The 21,588-nt window shown below is 39.7% G+C and overlaps 1 protein-coding gene across 1 annotated transcript in view; it reads right to left on the bottom strand.

Moving 5' to 3' along the window:
* Con (leucine rich repeat protein connectin) overlaps window positions 1-21,588 on the bottom strand; it is a 181,964-nt gene that overhangs the window by 126,557 nt on the left and 33,819 nt on the right. Inside the window, exon 2 of the mRNA XM_015168332.3 lies at window positions 20,761-20,794. The gene's annotated coding sequence lies outside the window, so the exon portion shown is untranslated. The remainder of the gene's footprint in view (window positions 1-20,760; window positions 20,795-21,588) is intronic.

Raw genomic sequence — 21,588 nt, 5'->3', positions numbered from 1 at the left:
GGCAATCCTGAATCCCCTGATTGTAGGGCTTAATAATAATTTTCCCCTAGGCTGAAAAACCGAGAAAGGCCAGAAAGAAAGATTAGCAGCAAATAAACTAACTTGGTTAGGTAAAGGCGGGCAATATTTTGTATATTCATTTTTTTTATTATATTTTGTCAGCCTCAACCTCTATGTTTTCATATATTACGGCCTTTAAATAAATATAATATATATCATATCATATAATTAATAGTAAGCTAATTGCCAATTATATTATCACAATACTTTGCTGACGACTAAAAATATGCTAGACCTATTTTCAGCTCGAAGCTTTAACCACTTGCAAATTATAAGCATAAAAAAGGCGAGAAATATAGCATACCAAAGCCTGCTCTTGTATGTTTACACTAGCGACATGTACCGTGTTTGCCGAATAGTATCTCGCTGCGTCAAAAAAACTGTTGCCAAAACCTTTTTGAATATAGATAGGCTGTTTTTTCCATGGGAAACTTTTATTTTGTTATGCTAACATAAATTAAAAACATAAAATCTAAAAATTCATTTAAAAAATGTTGACAATATAAAACAAAAATATTTTTTGTTATTATGCAGCTCCAATCTAGCAAAGAAGTTCGGCTGCAGTTTAAGCACAGCAAAAAGGGGTTAGATTTGTTACGTTGTGTAATTATTTGTTGCCGCTTGTATAATGTAAAATTATTTAACTTTGTGCAACTAAGTGCCGAACACAATGCACGAATCTCAGCTAGGATAGTTTTCTGTGTGTGTGGGAGACAACTGTTAAGCACACATTTTGGCCTGGCAAGTCAACAAAGTAAAGCTGAAACTTTATACAACACTTGGCAGTTTTGGCCAGATAGAAAAGTACTCGGAATCGGGTAACTTTGAAGTGCATGCCAGATGGAAACATGCGTCACGCACAATGGAGCGGCAGCGGCAGTTGGAATTGAGCAGGGCGGGCGTCCATTGTTTTAGACCCCAAACGGAAGTGTCTTAAAAATTCAAGGCAAGTGCAAACTTTGGCCACACTTTGCGCAGTCATAAAAAAAGCAAACTATATCGCAGCCATAACATAAAATAAGCAACAACTGTGAAAAAAAATGAAACCTAAACCAAACTAACTGCAAAATGGTTTGCCCTGCGCTCAGTCTTTGGACGTTGCGCACTAAAAATTACTAAATTTTTGTACGCAACATTTGAGCTGGCAAGTTGGCCCACACTTTTGGCCAATAAATTGCCTGGCCTTGAGTTTGCTTTAAGATCTCTCTCTCTCGCGCCAAGCTGTTCAAAATGGCTTGGCTTGTGCTTAAGCACACACAAAGGCCAACCAACTATTGATTGTGCGACCCTTTTTTGCCACATTTGGGCCATTGTTTGCCGTCCTCGGTGCATATACCCTGCAATAGCAGCTGAATGGGTAGCTGAGTTCAAATTGAAAGAAAATATGACCGAGAAGAGCTCTAGTCCGGATTGTCAGACTGCATTTAGAAAACCTCCCTAGGAGATATCGATAATTATTAATATGCATACATGTTTTCCTTTTCTGGTTTGCATGTACCCTACCTAGTCGAATATGCCTTCTTCTGCCTGTTACATGCATGTGCCCATAACTATTATACCCTTTGTTAACCATTTGCAATGGGTTCAAGTTATAAAAATTCTTTTAGCACTTTTAGAATATTGATAAGCTTTTTTTTTTGGCATTTTGGCAAATTGTGAAAGCTGCTCAAGTACTTACTTAAAGGGTATTGGGCAGTCGTTGCATCTACTTTAGCCCTTTGCCGGCTTTTGTTATAGTTCTATTGTTTTATTTGCTTTTAATTTTGCGATGCAAGTTTTTAAGTGCAACATCGAGCGTCTGTTTAGCATCGCAGACTTTGCCATTTGCAACTTGCGAGTTGCAATTTGCCAAGGGGCGCCATAATTATTTCGTTGCAATTAAAAGTCCTGACACTGTCGGCTGTTCGAATTTCTCGCTGGGCTCATATTACAGTTGCCAGAAAGTCGCAAAATTTCATTGGCATCGGGACCAAAAGAAAAAAGGAAAGAAGCAAAGGAAAACAAAACTTACGACCTGCAGCAGCAGATCCGCAATTTTTCGAGCAAACTTTTTGGGCAAACTTCATAATTATTTCCTGCATATGTGTGTTTGCCAAAGCGAACAGTGGCATAGGCTGGGGGGCGTGGCAAACACCCTGCTCAATCAGGTTTGCCGCCCGCTCTTAACTTGGCTGCTGTGTGCAAATATTTGCGAGCAATGCGGCTCAGCTTGGAGTCTGGGAGACACCTCCGTAAGGCTTAACCTGCCAGCTTTAATAATTCGACCTATGACCTGTGCACTTTGGCATTTTTGTATTTGCCACTTGGCATTTGATGAATGAATGGCCACAAAGGCGGGCCGACTGCACATGCCATTTTGATGGACCAAATCAAAAATCAAACAGCTTACCGCCCCAACTAAGAATGCGGCAAGCATTGCCATAAAATTTCAATTTCTTGCCTATTAATAACACACAATGGGCACGTTTTGTTGGCAAAATATATAGTATGTATATATATATGTATATACAATAATTTCTCACAGCAATGGCATTGTTTCTAGCGCCGCGCAGAGGGAGCCAAGCCCAGCAGCAGGAAAACCCAAACTGAAATTAATTTTAAATTATGCATGACCAAGAGCAAGTGGAGCGACGGTTCGCTCGCTAACCACCAGGGATTTCGAAATTTTCACCTGCCAACATTAACCCAGGGTCGTAACGGTTGGAGGTGGGTGTTAGGGAGGGTGGGGGGTGGGCAGTGGAAGAATGGGTCCTGGATTGAATTTGAGTCTTTGCGCGAATTAAATTCGTAGAAATTCGAAACTTAAAGATAGCGCCAAAGGCAAATACTGCCATGCCCGCGCTTCCTTCTCTTCCCCTCCCCCCTCTTCACCTCCTTTTCCTTGTGCCAGGAGCAAGTGCAGCAACGGCAACGCTTTTTACGAGTGGCGAGTTTTTTGCATTTATTGAGTAATAAAATCGTAAATTTTCCGTGCCATGTTACAAGTGAATGCGCTGGCTTTCCCTTTACTCACACCAACCGCCTCCCGTCCCCCCTTTCAAGCCGCGGGCACTGCAATTGTTGGCCATTCAACAAGCAAAAATGCTAGCCTCTGTCTCCTGCTCCTGCTCGGTTGCCACAGGTGCCTCATTCCGCTGCTGCCAGTTGCTAGCTGCCTGGTTGCCACTTTTCTAACGAGCCGTGGCGCGACCCGACTTGTTTCTCATCTCATGGAACACTGTGGCGATTCCTTTGTGTGCCATTGTCGAAAATTGAATTTCAAATTATTTTCACAGCTCTCTCAGCTCTATAGTTGCTCGCTACGCCCCTTGAGCTGACACTGAGCCATGACTCTCTGAATCTCTCTCTCTCTCTCTATCCATTCTCTTATCCCGTGTCTGTGTATAATCGCAGCTTTATTAATTTTTTATTGCCTACTTGGCGGCTATTTTTTGCATTTTTATTGGAAATTAAAAATGCTAATGTCTCTAGCGTCCAGGACTTTCACTTTTCACTATCTTCTGGCTCCGACTCTTAACATTTTATGCCATTTTAATTTGTACTCTCAGAAATGTATAAAACTCGACTCCGGTCTGGCTTAATAAAGTCGCTGCCCGCTTTGATCTTGCCCCTGTCCACTGGGAATTTCGCCCAGCCATTGCCACTGCCATCGCTTTTTATGCACTGAGCTGTTAATGATGTGGCAAATTATTATGGCAACTGTCGATTGCCAAATGTCGACAGTTTCAGACAGTTTGAGACGGAGACTTCGGCTGGGCTGTTGGGAATCAGCGTGCGGTATTTGTTGTTTATCGAAATGCATTCAACTTGAATGGGCATTGCTTTCGAGGGCTTCCACTTGCCCATTTGATTGGCTTTTATTTCTCTTTTTGTTTTTCTGGCTCTACGCTTATTGTTATGCTTAGCCATATATTGGCTCATCGGCTCGCCGGCTCATTTCCTTAGTGGGTCGAGGGTCCAGCCACCACGCCCAGTGGCTGTTGATGTTGAGTACATAAATATCAGAGCCGCATGTCGCGGCCATAACATTTTGTTTTAGCGCAAACAATTTGCCAAATTAGCCAGGGTATATTTATTTATTTTCTCTATACTCTTGTCGAGGGTTTTAAATTTGTTTACGAAATGTGTAACGCGATATGCCAGCGCAAAAAATATGATATATATATATACATATAAAATATAGTGTCTCGCAGTCGTTTGCTGGTCACAGCAAATTAACGAATTGCTTTCTGTTGATTTAGGTGTTTTAAATTAATAAAAGGGCTATGAATTGAGGCTTACTCGAATTTAAGATGCACTCCAAGCGCATTGTTGGATTTGTAAAGCAAATAAAGAAACTACATCATGAAGCATTAATTTGGATTTGCTTGAACAATAACCAAATTCTTTTGTAACAGCAACATAAATGTTGATTCTGATATACCTTCTTGAATAGTAAGTGTATGAGTTTCGTGCATTTTTGATTTGCGTGCCAAGTTGGCGGTGACGGCTTATAATTTCTTGACAAAGGTGCATATAATTTGCACAGCTTTTATCCGCTAAGCGCGGCCAGTCACGAGCCACCAGCTCCGGCTTCGGGTCTGGCTCGAACTCCGTCTCCGGCCTGCGCTATATCCCAGGCCTGTCAGAGCTATCCGAGTCAAGGCAGGCTGCTGGCAGCAAGGCGCAAAACAAAAGTCAAATGTCATGTTTATGTCATGTTGCCGTTTCTTTTCATTTTCTTCTGTTTTTCTCTTTCTTTTTTTCTGAGCTTCATTTCACTTTTTCCTTTTTTGCCTCCCTTTTTTGTGCGTTTGCGATTGTGGCGCATTTTCCTTTTTATTTGTTTGGAAATATTTCACTTACACTGACACTTTTCCTGGCGCGCTGATAAACCTCACGCTCTCTCCCTCTCTCATTCCTCATCTGCCACGCCCCTTGCCTTTGATATATCCCCGTGCTGGCTCCCACACGTCGTTTTATGACATTTACTTTTATGGCAGATATTTGTGTTTTCCCCCTTTTTCTAATGCAAGCGTGAAAACCCACTGAAATATTAATTTGCTATTTTATTGCGCATACGCTGCGTGTTGCCCTGCATGATTTATGGCCAACTGGCAGCAAAGTATCAAATTTTAAAGTAAACATATTATATATTGATTGAAGAGGTATTTATCATGCTGCACAATCAGGCCGCTTTCATTCGAAATACCACTCTAAGCAAGGAAAACAAAAAATTGGAAAGATTAAACGAAACGGCTCGCTGCTCTTTTTTTGCGCTGGAGATAAGCAAGAGCCCAGCCCAAAGGAATTAATTCAGTTAAAAGTTTCGCATTAAAACCGAGAGAAAATGGGGGCGGCTACAAAATAAAAATAAAAAAGCAGCCAAACAAAAATTGAAACAACAATGGAAAAAAAACCGAGAGAGTTGCAAAGTTTGAAGGAAGAAAAACTTTTTAAATATGCTCGTCTGCTCGTTGGCTTTGCCTTTAACTCCTTTGGTGCTGGCGATTTTTCTGCGCATTTTATTTTATTTTTTTTTCGGTAACTGCAGCAAAACAAATTGCAAATTAAGAACTAATTGGCTTACAGAACCTAAAGCAGCCATTAAAAGCCGACGGCAAGAACCGAAAAGCGTACACCGTGGCTGAAGACAAGGTAAGACAAGGCACAAGGAACTTAAAAGCCGCTTTCACTTTAAACTTTGCCGCATCCTTGGCAGCCAGAGATCACACGCTTAAGAAATCAAAGAGGTGTGAGGCGAACAATAAAAAAAAAAAAAAAAGTGCTTGAGTCGGGAAAGACCGACTTGGAGTTACCCTGACCTGACCCTAGCATGAAATAGAGGAAAGCTTGTTACAAACATTCCAGTTTCCCCTTATGCATACATGCACAAAAGTTCAGACACACTTCTGTATGGGTAATTTTTTTTTAATATGCCTTCGGTATTTATTGAATTTTCAGAGATTTAATATGACAGCAAGAAACAAACTCACGTTGAGTATAATATACGAGCTTTATAGCTAGATGGACTTACGAATTAGGAACATATACAATTTCTAAAACCCGAGCTGCCTTCTTCTGCCTGTTACACACATTTGCACAAAATCAATATACCCCTTTCTACCCATTCTTATTGTTGTGAGGGTACAAAAATGCATAAAAAAGACAGCCAAAAACAACAACAAACGGCATGGAGATCCTTCAAGGGCTCGCCCAGTTGCCGTTCGCGACCTGTTGTTGTATATAATTAAAAAGGAAACAACAGCAGGTCTGACTGGCAAGGACTGACAGAGCAGAACAGAGCAGAGCAGAGCAGCAAAGGACCAAAGTGGCGCATTAGCATTACGTTCAAGACTTTTAAACAGGCGACTTGACCTGCCATGTCCCGGCGTGTCCCGTCCCATTTCGATGATGGCTTGTTTGCGTTTGTGCTTCGCTTACTGCCCTTTTAGGGTATCCCTTTTCAATTATTTAGATAATTATTTGCACATTTACAAGGAGCCGCTTGCATTTCTGGCCCGTCACAGCTGGTAACTGGTATTACATTACGCATACGCCGCATGCGCCACTTGCCTTTCATTTTCTTAATTTATGCAATTAATTTACACTTAACCATATCAGTGCACTGTCTCTTTGAGCTGTCAGCACATTATCAACTCAAAATAAATATACACAAAACCGAAAATCGAGTGTCGAATATCGAGTAAAAAAAGTGAGAGAGCAGCTGTCAACGCAATCAATGCAAACAGAGTTGTAATCGCATTGACCAGGCCAACAGCAGCACTTGGCGATGCAACTCGAATTGCCGCTGACAGCACCAGGAACAACAACACCAACAGCAACAACAATAGGGGAAACGAGTGTGCATTAAATAAATACAATTAAACTTCTTATTGACTGTTATGTTAACCAGTTGGCCTGACACTTCAAGTTGAGGCTGTGGTGACAGTCGGCAAACAAAAGATACCACACAAAGGGGCTGCGGCAAGCCTGTTGAATAACTTTGTCATTTAAATAAATTTCAACTGTTAATATCGTTTACAGTGCCTGCAATTGTATTCACACCAAGCGAAGTAATGCCTTTCGAACGAGTACTTTCTTAGAAAGGATTTTTGGATACTGAAATCAAGAAAATGCTATGAAAATGAAATATTCAATTTTTTCAAAAAAAACTTAAATAAATGCAAAATGCATTGGTAATTATTCGAAATTATATTGTTTTCCTCTCTAGGGCCAAGTTAAATCAAATAAAAGTTTAGAATGCACTTTTATAGTTGCCAAATTAATTTTTTTGGGTTTTAACTATATGAAAATGTGAAATTCCAAAAATGATAATTAAATAATACCAACAATTCGTCTCTTGGGCCAAGTACCTTATGCCGCAGTCATTTTATATGTTAAACTGGTGTCCATTTTCATGGAGGGTTCATTGCACCCACAGCATATAAAAGCTAAGTAGCCGAGCATTAAAATTGCATCAGCTCGTGTCCAGTTTTTATTTTGTGGAATCGCTGCCAGCTCCAAAATTTGGAAGCTTTCAGCTCAGCAGCTGGCAAAGTAATCACAGCAATGGCTTTTGTGTTATTTCATTTGCAGTGCAAAGTTTTCAGTTTTTGGCTGTTGGGCAGTTTTTAAAAATTAACACACAACAAGAGCAACACTTGCACACAAACACACACCGAGCACACACACACAGTCGTGTATAGAAATGAAGAGCAACAACATGTTGGCAATCACAGCGAGCGCTGGAAGCACTTCCGGCCTGGCTTTTTTGGAGCTGCAGCTCATTTTTTTCTCTATTTTTTTTTTTTTTGGCTGCTGGCTGGGCAAACATTTGAAAACTTTTCACATTTACATCCAGAGCTGCTGTTAGAGCGTTTTATTAAATTATTACACACTCGCAGTACTGGAACTGTGTGTAGGGGTCTTTGCCATAAGCCGTCTCCAGTTTGGCCTGCTGGGCTGCATAAATTTCATAGCTATAAAGTCTCGACTGTAAATGAGCCGGCCAAGTTGCTCTTTGGGGTCAGTTTCCACTGGCAGAAAAAATGTTGGGCTGAAAATAATAAATAATATATAAAAATTTCTTAAGCTGAAATCTTAAGTCTTTCTCAAGAACTTTCTTTAGAATCTAAATTCTTAGATAGGCAAATTAATTAAAAAGATCTTGTATTTTTTAGAGACTTTCTTTATCGATGTATGCAAGTTCTTGTAATAAATATAATTCGTCCGTTTTTAATGCAATTTTTAAATAAAGAACGATTGACACTTATCTGCTTATTAAAATATTTAAAAAAATTTGTAAGTTGAACGCAGAACGCAATTTATTTAAAAAATCTTAAGGTAAAGATTTTCTGAGTGTACGCACTGCGACACTGACCATTCGCACATTTTTGAGACGAGGTCCACCCCGACCCGCTAAATTTGCGACCCTTTCGCGGCACGCATAACAATGCAGAAGAGCGCAAGGATGCGAACGCAGGACATCAGTCAGGCCGCGTTGCTTAATTAATTATGTCGTCTTTCGGTTTAAAGGCGTTTAAGCGGGCAGGGCTCTTGAAAAATGCCATTGCCGCATGCCGACAATGAAAAACGCGACCGCAGTAGCAAAAGCAGTAAGAGAAGCAGTAAAAGCAGCAGTAGCAACAATGCAGCTGACTGACTAACTGCCGCCAAGTGACCCAAATTATTCACAACGCGGCGCTGGCAATGGGGGAATAGGCGGGGTCGGGCGCTGGGTGTTTATATAATGGGTTGATGAGCTGATGGCAGCTACGTCAGCGCGTTCACATTGTATAAATAATTTTTTGCGCGTTTTTCTGACAGCCCGGGCGAAAGTACGTTGCGAACTGTAAAGCGTATGCAAGGAAATCTTTTTTTCTTCTTCGTCATAAACTCTGTCAGGGACATTACGACCTGAGCGAAACTTTGTTAACCAAAGTTGAAGAGAGTTCATCAATGGGGTAGTTAACTCATCGTTGATTTTTACATTGCAAACGGTTTGGCATTAATAAAACGCAGTCAAAGCGTCGCACAAAGTGGCGTATACTTGATATGCACGTGCTTCAAGCGCCCAACTGTGTGTGTGTGTGCTAGTGTGTGCGACTGTGTGTGTGTGCTTATTGGGCTGTGTTGTATGCAACTTCAAACGGCACGCAAAGCATTTTTGATTAGGCGCTGCCTCTGAAGCGCGTTTCGTGTTTGACTTTGGCCGCACGCCCAGGCCCATGCGGCGTATACGCAATGTGAACTTTGCCCTGCGCTTGGCGTATTTAAGCGCTGCGCCATCAATCCTTTGCCTGGTGTTAGTTGTACCCGCTTCCTCATTCCAACTCATTTTCTCCCTACCCACACGCTGCCAACAGCCTGTCTCGGTCGCACTTTTGGCTTTCTTTTACGCGCTTTGACATTTTAAAAGCATTTTTATGTTGTGTGAGTGACTTCTGCGGCTGCACTTTGTGAGTGTGTGGGTGCATGTGTGTGTGTGTGTGTAAGTGCGAGTGTGAATGGTTGCCCTCTCAAAGTTCAGGCAGCTATTTTGCAGCTGCTGCTGCAGCAACAGCCTTTTTTTAGCTTTTACAAATTTTCCTTTTCCTAAACGTTTTCCATTTTTTCACTTTTTTTGTGTAATTATTGTTTGTGCTTTGTGTTTATTTTTGTTTTAATTACTCGCAGTTATTTAAGCCGTTTAATAGCTATTTATTTTCATATTAATTATGAAATCTATTAAAAATAAAAAAAACTGCTCTACCTGATGACGAGGTACATTAACAGCCCGTGTTAGTGGCAAAAACCTTGTTATTATAACAGAAATGTTAAATATTTTTATAGTGTTAATATTTCATGTGATCAGAATTAATTGTTATAAGCATAATTACACATGAGCACTTGTTTTGTTAATTAATCGAACACACCAGCCATCCACTGCGGTCGCGCCTGGAAACCATGAACAATAGAACCCAACCGCAAAATGGTGCGAGTTTTGGGTTTTCGAGGCAACCGCAGAAATGTGAGCAGCCATCGCCTGGTTAGAGACGTATTGGTTATGCGGCTTCAATTATAATTGGATCATTATTCCATCTAATATTTGTCAATTTTACAATTATTCAATTAGTTATTAAATAAGTATTTAAATATGTTCTATAAATTGTTCTATATTCTTTTCTTTAATTTGATAAACTATTAAGGACCAAATCTGTAAAATTATTTGCCATTCTATACTCTGTATATCTATATATATTAGAGACTTAATCTTGGCTGACTGACTGATCGCATGACTGATTGACTGACTGTCTCGTGATCAACGCATAGCCTTGGAATAGAAAGCGAAGACAATGTTTTGATGAACTGATACGTCAAGTGGGGAAAATGTTTGATAATTTTAATGTATTTAAAACATTAATAATTTAGTTTAATTTATATTTATAATAATTAATAACCACGACATCAGATAAATGTGATCCGCGAACGTGTCGTCATGAACCTTCGTGGGCTAGAAATCCGGTATTAAATTTGTAATTACAATAAAAAAAAACAAGAATTAAAATCATTTTATTCTAACGATTGCATGATGATGAAAGATCATCTTATCTTTATATTTTTCTGAACTTGGCGCGAAGTACCAAAAAATTTTTCAATTGTCTTAAACACTATCTCATTAAAAATCAAATGATTACTTTTAACAATAATACTTGCAATTCGCCACGAGAAAGGCCTGGAAGTTTCTTCTAGTATATTTTAAAAAGTTTAAACTCTTGACAATTTCATCAACTGCCCAAAACTGAGTGATGCAAGAAAAATGAAAATTGGATTGATTTCTGTTACTCCAGGCTTCAGCTGTGTGTGTGTTTTTTTTTCTGCTACGAAATCCCTGGCAATTGCAACCAATTAGTAACCAAAAATTAATTGATGAACATTTTCGGAACGGTTGAGACAAGATTCGATCCAACATGAGTCTATCTTCAATTTTTTTCCGCCTTTTTGGCTCTCTGTCTCAGCTTCATCAGAATGCAAACATCTTTCGTATGTTCGCTTTGGCAAGTTTCATGCCAGCTCTCAATCAAACCTAAGGCAATCATAGGCAGCCCACAGATTACATTTCATTTTCCCGTCCTTGCAGCAGGTGTGCGTGTGTCTGTGTGTGTATGTACGTGTGCACGCCTCTCTTTTAGCCCACTTTCAAAGAGCAGAGTACATTTATTAACCGTCGGCTATCAGTTTCCGCATTCTGCAACGCTGGAAAATACTTTTCGTAACTTTTTGTTGAAAACTAAACTAAAATGACGCGGTTCAGTTTCGGGGTTGAGCGTGGGTCGGCGAGGTCAGAGTTGAGGGTAGCTTAGGTATCAAACTGTAGGTCAGTTGGCGTCTTGCAACTCGACTTTCGCTTGCATGCACTTTGCACACTTTCCACTTACCGCCAGAGCGTGGACGCATCGCCGGAGTTTCAGCGCTTGTTTGACGGTCAAAAGTCAACTTGAAGTCGAGTTCACTTCAAGTTGAATTTGTTTGTTGTGGGGCCAAGTGGGCTGCCCGACTGCCCGACTGGCTGGCTGGCTGGCTGGCTAGCTGACTGACTGGCTGACTAGCTGGTGATTCATTGCTTTGACGCTTTGACTTTTATGCGCTTAGTTCTATCTTCCTCTTTCTCTCTTCTTCTTTCTCTATTTCTCTCTTTCTCTGTGCGTCCTGTGTAGCGCACAGGACCGTGTTTCTGTCCTAGTTGCGTGCCAGTTTTTGCTTTCGTTTTCAGTGAATGTTGCTTGTCGTTTGGTCCTTGTTGCTGCTGCTACTGCTCATTAAACGGACACGTCGCACTCAATTCGGTTTTAAAGTTGCATTCGCAACATCCACAGCCAAATTATGACTCAATTTCTTGCTATTTTTATGCTTGTTTCATGCCATTGTCGAAAGTCTGCCAACAACTACAAGAACAAAGACCCGTCACGCACAGCGCAAAAATCCGTGAAATATGTTTTAATATAAGTTTTTGGTTAGCGCAAACTGCCGTCAGGCAACTCAGCCAAAACTCTGCTGTCAACTTCCCCCAAAAAAGTTTTGAGCAACTCTAATAATATTAAGCGTATAGCATAAATATTTAAATTTCATTGTCACTCGCACCACGACAGCCCGCATTTTTATGCAAATAACGCAGCAATTTATTTCGTTTTGTCACGAAACAGAGTCTGTCCCAAAGATATGTGTAGGAGTGAAAGAACTGAGAATCAGCCATGGGGTGCAGCGACTTAGAGACTAGTCGAAAATTATTAACAAACACAATATTAGCTAACTTAGATACCCTGGGGAAAAGTAGACACTGGTTTTTAAAACTTTGCAAAAAATATAAAAATTAAATTGATATTAAAGTAGAAAGTAGATCGAAAGTTAGGTAGAATTTAAGTACAGTAGTCAGCTATTCTATTTTATATAGGTTTATTTTGTTCTTGAGTATATTTTTAATAATATATTTTGATCTAGAAATATTTTGAATTCATTTTGTATTGACAAACTGACTTTAAATGTTACCGAAATAAATTTAAAAAGCCGTGGACTAAGTTCAAAATATTTATTACAAGAATTCGCAAACTTTAATTATTAGTAAAACATTTGCAATGAAACCAAAAGTTGGGCCAGAATAAGTACTATCTTTAAATATTTTTCAAAGAAAATATATAAAAGAAATATTTTAGAAACTTAATTAAAGGGGAAAATGTTTGCATCTTTTGTTTCCAACATATTTAAAGCTAAGTATAAGAAAAAATACATGTATTGTAATATTAAGCTTTCTTAAAAAAAAAAAAGAGTTTTGATTACAGTTAACAAAATCTGACTTAGAATATGAATATCTAATCCATGCTCATATTTAATATAAGTGAAAGTGTCTCGTTTGTTCCCGAAGTCAATAAATTCGTTCAGCTTTATCTTCACCTGAGCTAATAATATCATTTGCGTGTCTTATAAGAGCACCTACCTTTCGGTGTGCTTGGCTGCACCCATATTTCTAGTCGTTTGGCAGCTATTTGGCAACAACAACAAAAGTAAAAGGGTCCTGCGAGCAGTGGGGGGTCGTTGGGTCTGGTCGTTGAGCGACCACAATGTTGATGGGGCCAACCGAATGAAAACATCAAATGGCTTGTTTTGGCTTTGGCTCTCCCTTTGCCAGGTGGATCGTTTGCTGTCTGGCTGATAACTTGGCAACTTGTGTCTGTCTGCGTGCTCTATTCTATTGTTTTTATTTTTACTTTTGTTCAGTTATTTTTTTATTCGGAGCTGTTCAAATTATGCCGAGGACGACGACCGCCAAATGGCAGCCAAGACAAACATGGACTCCGACATGGACATGGACATGGACACGGACACGGACAATTGCGGAACGTGAGCGGCGCGACATGCCAAAATCGAAAGTAGGCAACATCAACATCAATTGTGGGCGGGCCGCCAAATGGTGGCAAAAAGAAATGAACTCAAATAAATTGTACGTTTCCTGAGCAATTTCCATGCACCCGACCCGACCCTACCTCCCCTCTTCCCTCTTTAACTGGCGTCGGGCGACTGGCCACAATTGTTGTCGCTGTTGCCGCTGCTGTTGGCAGGGCATTAAATAAAACGTCAGCTACAACAATGCTAAAAGTGCTAGCAATCAAATAAATTCAAACGTGACCAAAAATATCCACATATTATCCACTTTTGTTGGTCGACTCAGCCAAGTGGTTAGTCCGAATCCCAATTCGTCTGCCGCAGAGCCCTCCAAGCCGCCCCTCGTCGTATTGTGTGCACAATTACGAGTATTTCGAGCAGATTTGCGTCGCGTCATAAATTGTAGCGTGTGTTCTATGTGTGAATGCAGCTCAGACATCATCGTCAATGGGGTCTAGACGCCGTAGGTAGCTAGACAAACGAATTTATTGTGATCGCAATCATAATAGAAATATGGCAATATGTTGAGTGCCCAGCATACTATTAGCCCTTGGAACTGGGCGCAAAGAAATACGTTTCCAGCCGAGCAAAGGGTTAATTAAAGTGTGTAAATTATTCTAATTATGCTCTCTAATAATAGCTTGTCCGAGCCAGAGTGTACACTCTTCGCATAAATTATTATGTGCTGGCAGACTTTATTTTTGGCAGCCACCAGTTTTTTTGACATGTTCAGCGATTCCAATTTGTTGTTTTTTAATACCCTGCAGCCAATAGGCAAAAGGGGTATGATAGTTTGAGGAAAATTTATGTAATAGAGGGAAGGAGACGTTGATGAACACATAAAGTAAATATATTGGTATCAAAAAGGACGTCGGGCCACGTCGATGGAGTCGCGTTCAAGGACTCTACAAAAGCTTTGAATTATATATGCTCGTACATCATTTGTAGAAATAGTTTTTTTTTATATGCCGAGAGAAATTTGAAGACATTCGCCGTAATCTGCTTTTTAAAGAAGATCATTGGGCCAGAATATAACATTATCTCTCCAGACGGCTTAGGATATCTGCCAGTTGGTCATTTCCGAGTAGAGTATAAATTTTTTTTTGGCAGTGTCTCACAATTGCATTAAATGAAGCGCTTAAAAACGAGGCGGCATGACACATTTAATGTATGCATAAGCAAATTGCTGTATTAACAGGCCAAAGGCCAGCGGCTGCCCCTGAAAATATGCAACAGATTTGGCAAGCGTGCTACGCTGCGGCTACGTGACGCACCGCAAACGTTTGCATTTTAATTTTGATAAAATAATATTTGCCATGCTAATGGCTTCATTTCACCAACAATAGCAACAGGAACAACAGGAAAGGCAACAGCAACAAGGAGCAGCTCGGGCAATGACAATGCACGTTTTAGTGTAAACTCGCGAGTACTGCAAATCGGAATTACTTATTCGGCATCGTGCGGCGTGCTAGCATGCGCTTCATGCGGCTTTATACGTTGCAGTTATATCAACTAGAAGAATCAAGAGTTATATACACGAAAGTGGTCAACTGTGAGCTACCCTGTAGACAGGTGATGCACAAAACAAGAAGTTGCTTTAATAACCGGTCTGTGCTTCTTCCATCTGCCTATCTCTATGAAAAACTTATTTTTGACTAACTCTTGTGCATTAAATATGTGATTTTCAAGGATTAGATCATATTCAATATAATTTTACGAATTGAGGCAGTTATGGTAGAAACAAAATATTCTCAATAGGCTGTATGCCGAACAAATTTTGTTACTTCTAGCTCTAATATTTGTTTAATATTTTTTAAAACAACGGCAGATGTCGTTCGATATTAATTGATTTTAAGAAATGGGATTAGTTGTTCATAATTTTTAACAAGCTATTTTGACTTGGACTTCGGAGGCAGATGCTTTCAAAAGCCTTCTACGTATATTATCGTCTGTGCAATATATCCCTTTACGCCTTCAGTGCTTACAGGGTATAAAAACAACAGCTATTGTGGCACCAATCGTGCTCTCGGCTGTGATGTCAGCCCCTTCTGTTGACCAGTGATTAAAGGCTTAAGCGCTAAAAGCATGAATTTAATCTCTAGAAATGTCATTTTGTCTTACATTCCACCGCAATCTGGGCAACAGTTGTAACTTGACTGTCCGTTCACGCCGCCGAAAATTGTATTCATTAATGGACTAAAAATACTGTAAATGAGATTGGATCAGAAAACAAAGGGGCAGGTGGCCTAAGTCTAAAGAGACAAAGGCAAATTACAGTTTCGTAGTGCTGATAAAAATCGTTTAATGACAAGACGCGCGCGCCACACAATTAAGCCATTTAATTTAAATGAGATTAATCATAATTATCAAACACCAGGCGTCGGGAATTGTAGATGTTGGGAGTGAAATTTTATGCTGTGCATTTTTGTGACAGCTTAACTTAACTGTGGGACTTGTGGGGTCAACAGCAGCAACTGCCACTGATTGACACTTGCCTCATGTGTGCGCTGCTGACCAAAAGTTCTTGTGAAAGGGAGAGTTAATTTAAACACAAGCCACAGCAAATTAAACTAATGTTGGCGCTGAGATCGCGCTGCTGCATTAAAATGAGGCAAACAACGTCAACTGACTTAAAGCCAACTGAATGTCGAAGCGTTTAATACACTTTTTTTGCTAGTGCATATGCGCAAAAATGCTCTGAAAGAAGCTTAAGATACAAATGTATCTGTATCTACTCTAAGTGTAAAGCAAGGCCCCAAGCGGAATCTTTACCTAGAATAGAATACGATTCAGGCACTGAGCCTAAGGCTGAGCTTATGGATAAGGGTAAGAAAGTTTACGAACTGTGATTATCGAGTCCATCCTTAAAATTGTTTTGGTTTTACAGCTCAATAAATAAATACTTAGTATAAATGCAGACCTAAAGCATAATCTTTACATAGAGTAGGATGCGTTTCAGACTTTGAGCTCAAGGCTTGGTTCATGGTTGTGGAAAGTAAACTTCACAAACTGCGCTTAGTACACCTTCAACTTTCTTTTGGACTTACAGCCAAATAATGAAAGTGTAATCATTAAAGAGCTATTAAGTAAGGGTACATGGCGTTCGATTTGGCCTGAATTTTATTCCTGTTCTGCAGCTGTCGTTGCTGTTGCTTTAGCTGTTGCAATGCAATTTATGAAAAATAATTTAAATATCAAAAGGCTTTCGTTTTAATTACGCGCAACACAAAAAAGCACAGCACAACACCAAATGGAAAAAGGCAACAGGCAAAAGGCACGAGGCAGCAGTCAAAAGCTGTGGCTTCCAAGTCAGAGTCAGAGACAAGAGTTGGCGAGCTGCCGAGCTGGCTGCAGAGGCGCAGACACTACTTTAATGCCGTGGCAGCCATTTCCATGCCCGCTGCGTTTAAATAATTAATTAAGATTGATGCAGACTCATTTGTCTTGGCTGCGAACAGGATGCGCGGCGCGCACTTTGCATTTTACTTTTCAATTTATTTTGTTGTTGCCGCTGCTTGTGGGCCTGTTGTGCTGTTGAGTTTTATATCGAAAGATTTTGCATTAGTTTGCATTAAAATTTCACTTTGTTGTTGGCCGCTTTTAAATATCTGCCAACAGAACTGGCGAGCGGCAACTCGCGCCGATGCGTAAAGTGTGGAGCTGCTCGCGCAAATTTTCGCCTACGCAGCAGGAAAATTCCCCCTCCCCTCTCCCTCACCCCCTTCAGCGCAGCTTGCCACATTTTTGGCTGCAATTTTCCATGCAGTTTGCAGCACAGACAAAGTTGCATTTACTGTAATTACATTGTAATGCTAGCAATCCGGGCAAATGGTGGGGAGGGGAGACACAATTGGGTGGATTACAGTGCGAAATGAGTTTATAAACAATGCGAGGCAGACAACGCCAATTGGCAAAGAGATAAAAAAAAATAATTGCAATTGACTGGGCGCAGCAAAAAAATTTGGCCGATTTTTTAATGTTAGCTGCGGCAAAGCCGAAGCAAGTCTACCCTAAAATAAATGTCATTCAATATTTAAACAGACTGTGTTCTATAAGCCAACGATTCTACTTTTGAAAGCTGTTTGAAGCAGGGCTCCGAGCCAAATAAGGTTGTATTGCTTAACCGGGTTTTAAGACCATTAAGCCCAGGTTTTGGCCACATCCTAGGTTTGCAATGTCATATATATGCAAAAGGCATATATAATACGGCTTCATTTTAGATTTAAATGTGTCTGATTATCCAAAAATCTTAAGACCATTAGAAATATTCATATATATATACTTGTTTGCAAAAGCTTTAATAATATGACTTCATTTTAAAAATAATTTTAGCGATTTACTACAAATCTAAAGAGAATTAGATATTTGTATATATTGTATATAAATAGACAAAAACTATTCACGCTTTCGCTTTAGCTTTTTTAAGGGGAAATTAATTGAGTTCAGGGCTCGGGTCATATTAATAATACATTCGCGTTTCGAGCAGAAACTGATTAAGTTAAAGAAAATATATTTTCAGTCTAAGTAATTTTGAATAAAGATCACATTTGGTACTCAATTTGAGTACAAAATTCTTAAATGTTTACACTATCACATGACTGCAGCTGACTTTAACAACAAATTTAAATTTTCGCACAACTTTTGGGCTGTTACGAAATGATTCTAGGATTAAAGTAACCCTATTGGCTGTTACACAAATATATATGGTGCCATTGTAAGCCGTTAATTGGGCGCAATGTTTTTTATGTTGTGTGCATTGCTAACTTCTTGATTTTGCACATGCATTTATTTATTAAAATAATCCCATTTGTTCGCTCTGGGTGCTTGGTGCATATCAAAATTTAAATAATAATTAGTGGTGCGAAAATCGCTTTAAATGCAACAACGGCGCCAAATTGCCAAATAGCGTAAAAATAATGGCAAATGAAAGCATAAAATTAAAAACAAAAGCTGTTGTTGTTCTTTTTTTTGCATTTTGTTGTTGTTGTTGTTATCTTTTGCTGCTTTTGCTGCTAATGAAAACGAAATTAATTAATTTAAAACAACAATTGGCTGGCGTGCCTCCCCTCCCCCACTCGCTACGTGGCCGCAACGTGGCGTATGCGCAATTTCAATAGCTTGCAAAATTGTACATAGTTATATATATAGAAATACATATAGACTATATCGTTGTATTCAGTGGATATTGGTAACGCCCACGCTTTGGCTTTCGCTTTGACTGTCATGTCATGCATATGTAATTATTCCGTGGCCAGCAAAGCGATTCGCAGAGCATATGTCGGCCAAATGTTTGCGCCGTGTAAACAAGCTTTGACTGCGATTCACCTGCTGCTGCTGCTGCTTGCCAAGGCACATATTAAAAACCCGTTTGCAAAGTTGGGCAAACACTGGTGCGAACGCAAAAATTGTTGCATATTTTTGTATACACTGCAAATGGCACAAAAAGGGTATGTTGGTTTTGTGCAAATGTATGTAACAGGCTGGAGGAAGTGACTCTGGCTCTATAAGGTTATATATATTTAATGCCAAACAAATAATTATTTGTATGTATATTATTGATCAAAAGGCTGAGGTGAGTCAACTGTGCCATGCCTTTCTGTAGGTTAGTCTGTAGAACGAAATATTTATTCTCCTATAATTTAGTCAGAAGAAGCTTACAATTTTTTTTTTTTTGATATATCCTTTAATATTCGTAATTGCATTAAATATAATATTGAGCCACGAGTTTTAAGCAATGTTTAAAAATTTTAAGAACTATGCGCAGAGACTTTGGTATGCAGATTTTCGTGCATGCATTTCCTATCCATAGTGCAGGAACAAGTTAGAATACTTGGAGGCAGCCCGACTTTGGGTTCAGGGTATCTCCTAGTCGAGCACTCAGTACCAGAGAACTTTTGCTTGTTTTTTTTATTGAGCTGAGAAACATCTACCAACAAAAACAACAACAGCAAGGAGGACAACGGCAATAGCAAGCGCAACTACAAAGCACTGCGATGGCAGCTAAAAGACCAAAAAGGCCACGTACTTAGCCTGATTTACACGTTGGCATAGAAAGTCAGCAACCAATGTTGGGTGCCAGCCTCGAGAGTCTCGCAAATTTGCATCACAAATGTGTCTTTTTCAGGTTGCTTGACTTTGCATAACCCCTTTCTGTGCATACAAACCCTCTCAAAGTAATGCTGCCAGCTTAGAGTCTGGATTGGGGTGGGGTTGGGGCGGTGCCGAGTCTGGTTATAGGTGCGGGTGCGGGACTCTGGCCGGGATCACTTTATTTCATATTTTCTCTAGCAGCGCCGGGCAGAATTTGCGTACGATTTGCATTACAAAGTAAACGGTGCGAGCTTTGCCTTTATTTTTTTCTGTTTTTATTGGCATACAAAATCTAATGCCACGCCCACGAATATTGGGGTAGCGGGCACACCGGCTTGTAAGCTTGCTAATTAACAAAAAAAAAAGCCAGGGGCAAAAAACTCTCAGAAAAATACTTTATAATAGGCAACAATTTCTTACACAAAGCTGGCAATTTGCAGAAAGCTCTTCGAAGCCTGTGAAAGAAAAGAATTTTGAATTTCAATTAATTTGCATGTGGGCTTCATTTGGATCGACATATCAATAAATATGAAAAATATTTATTAAAAATCTTTTGATTCCGACTGCACTAGGCAGACAGACAGCAATTTAGTGCTTTGTTTGCACTGTTCGGCAAATGTATTTGCAATTTGTAAAATCAATTGCAACTGCAGGCGGCAAGAGGCAAACAGCAAGCGGAAACTGGTTACCACTTGCATGAAGGCAGCAAATATTTCTCTGCGCAAACATGTAAAAACAAAAAGGCTTCATTTAAGTGCGATTTATTGAATATGAAATGCATATTTGAAAATACTCTTGGCAAATTGCAACCAGCAGGGTGCACCAAGCAGCTGGCTGCAGGCAGCAGGCAGCATCTGTGTAATACGAGTTTTGTCAAAGAATTGGCCACACAAAAACCAAAGAAAATATTGTAAAATAAAATAAGTAAGTGTGGACGAGCTAAGAGTGCAGCACAAACAGTTACCCTGTAATCAAAATTTGTAGAAGTAAGGGGGATATAGGCTAAGGGGTCTGTGAATGTACGAGAGAAACAAAAGCAATATTTATCGAAAAATCAATAAGTTTCTATAAAATATACAAACAACTGTATCCAAAATTGGTGACCAAAAATTACATATACCCGCTTTTACCAATTATTAACAAAGGATATTTGAAGTAAATTTCTACAATATCTGGTATTGCAAAGTTGAGCTAGATACACAAGTTATTTACCTGTTTTTATCGGCGGCTCTCTCTCTAGAAAAATCTGCAAACAAAAATATATATGTAGTTATTTAATACGATTTAAGTACAAGGAATTTATTCTATAGAACAAACTATAAAGTTCTAATAAAATGCTACAAAATATTTGCAATTTTGTTGTTGATTTTGCGCAATGTTTGCACATGACTTTAATGAGGCTATCAAATTACCAAATGGAAAGTCGCTTTCGCTGACTCTTGCTGCTCCCGAATGTAGGCAACAGAAATTAACAAACTTGCAGTGCTTCATTAACTCGCAGCTCGTTGATGTCGCCTCTCCGTCTTGTTTGTGTATTGGTGCCTGTATGTCCGTGTGAGTGTTTGTTTGTAAATGCTAGGTACGTGCTGTTCTGTGTGTGTGCACTTGAGCTTAATTGTTAGTCAAATTATGCAAAGTATTTCACATACAATTGTTACCGTGTTTGTAGCTGTCAAGTAGCACGTTTACCCCTGTTCTCCGCTGGCTCGTGTCTACATTATTGGCACTGAGGCGCATTTGTATTTATACAACATACACACACACACACACAGATTCGCACACTCATGCTTTTCGACTGTCGCTTCATTGGTTTAGACTCTGTCCAATGGTCTATGAAAATTTTCCAAAATGGCGTCGCGCAGCTCACTAAAAGTCCACAAAAATCACTAGAGAGGGGCGCTTACGGGGAGGGGGGCGCACCGGTATAGTTAACAGCTTTTACCTTCCCACACCCCTCTGCTAACCCCCTCCTAATAGAAACAAACACATGCGAGTGGATCAATACACGAGCTTATCGTGGGCATTACACAAATACTTTTG

This window comes from Drosophila virilis, chromosome 3 (genome assembly GCF_030788295.1).
Source record: "Drosophila virilis strain 15010-1051.87 chromosome 3, Dvir_AGI_RSII-ME, whole genome shotgun sequence".
Taxonomy (NCBI): domain Eukaryota; kingdom Metazoa; phylum Arthropoda; class Insecta; order Diptera; family Drosophilidae; genus Drosophila; species Drosophila virilis.
Note: the sequence above shows the minus strand (reverse complement) of the source record. Positions and strands in the feature narration are given on the sequence as shown.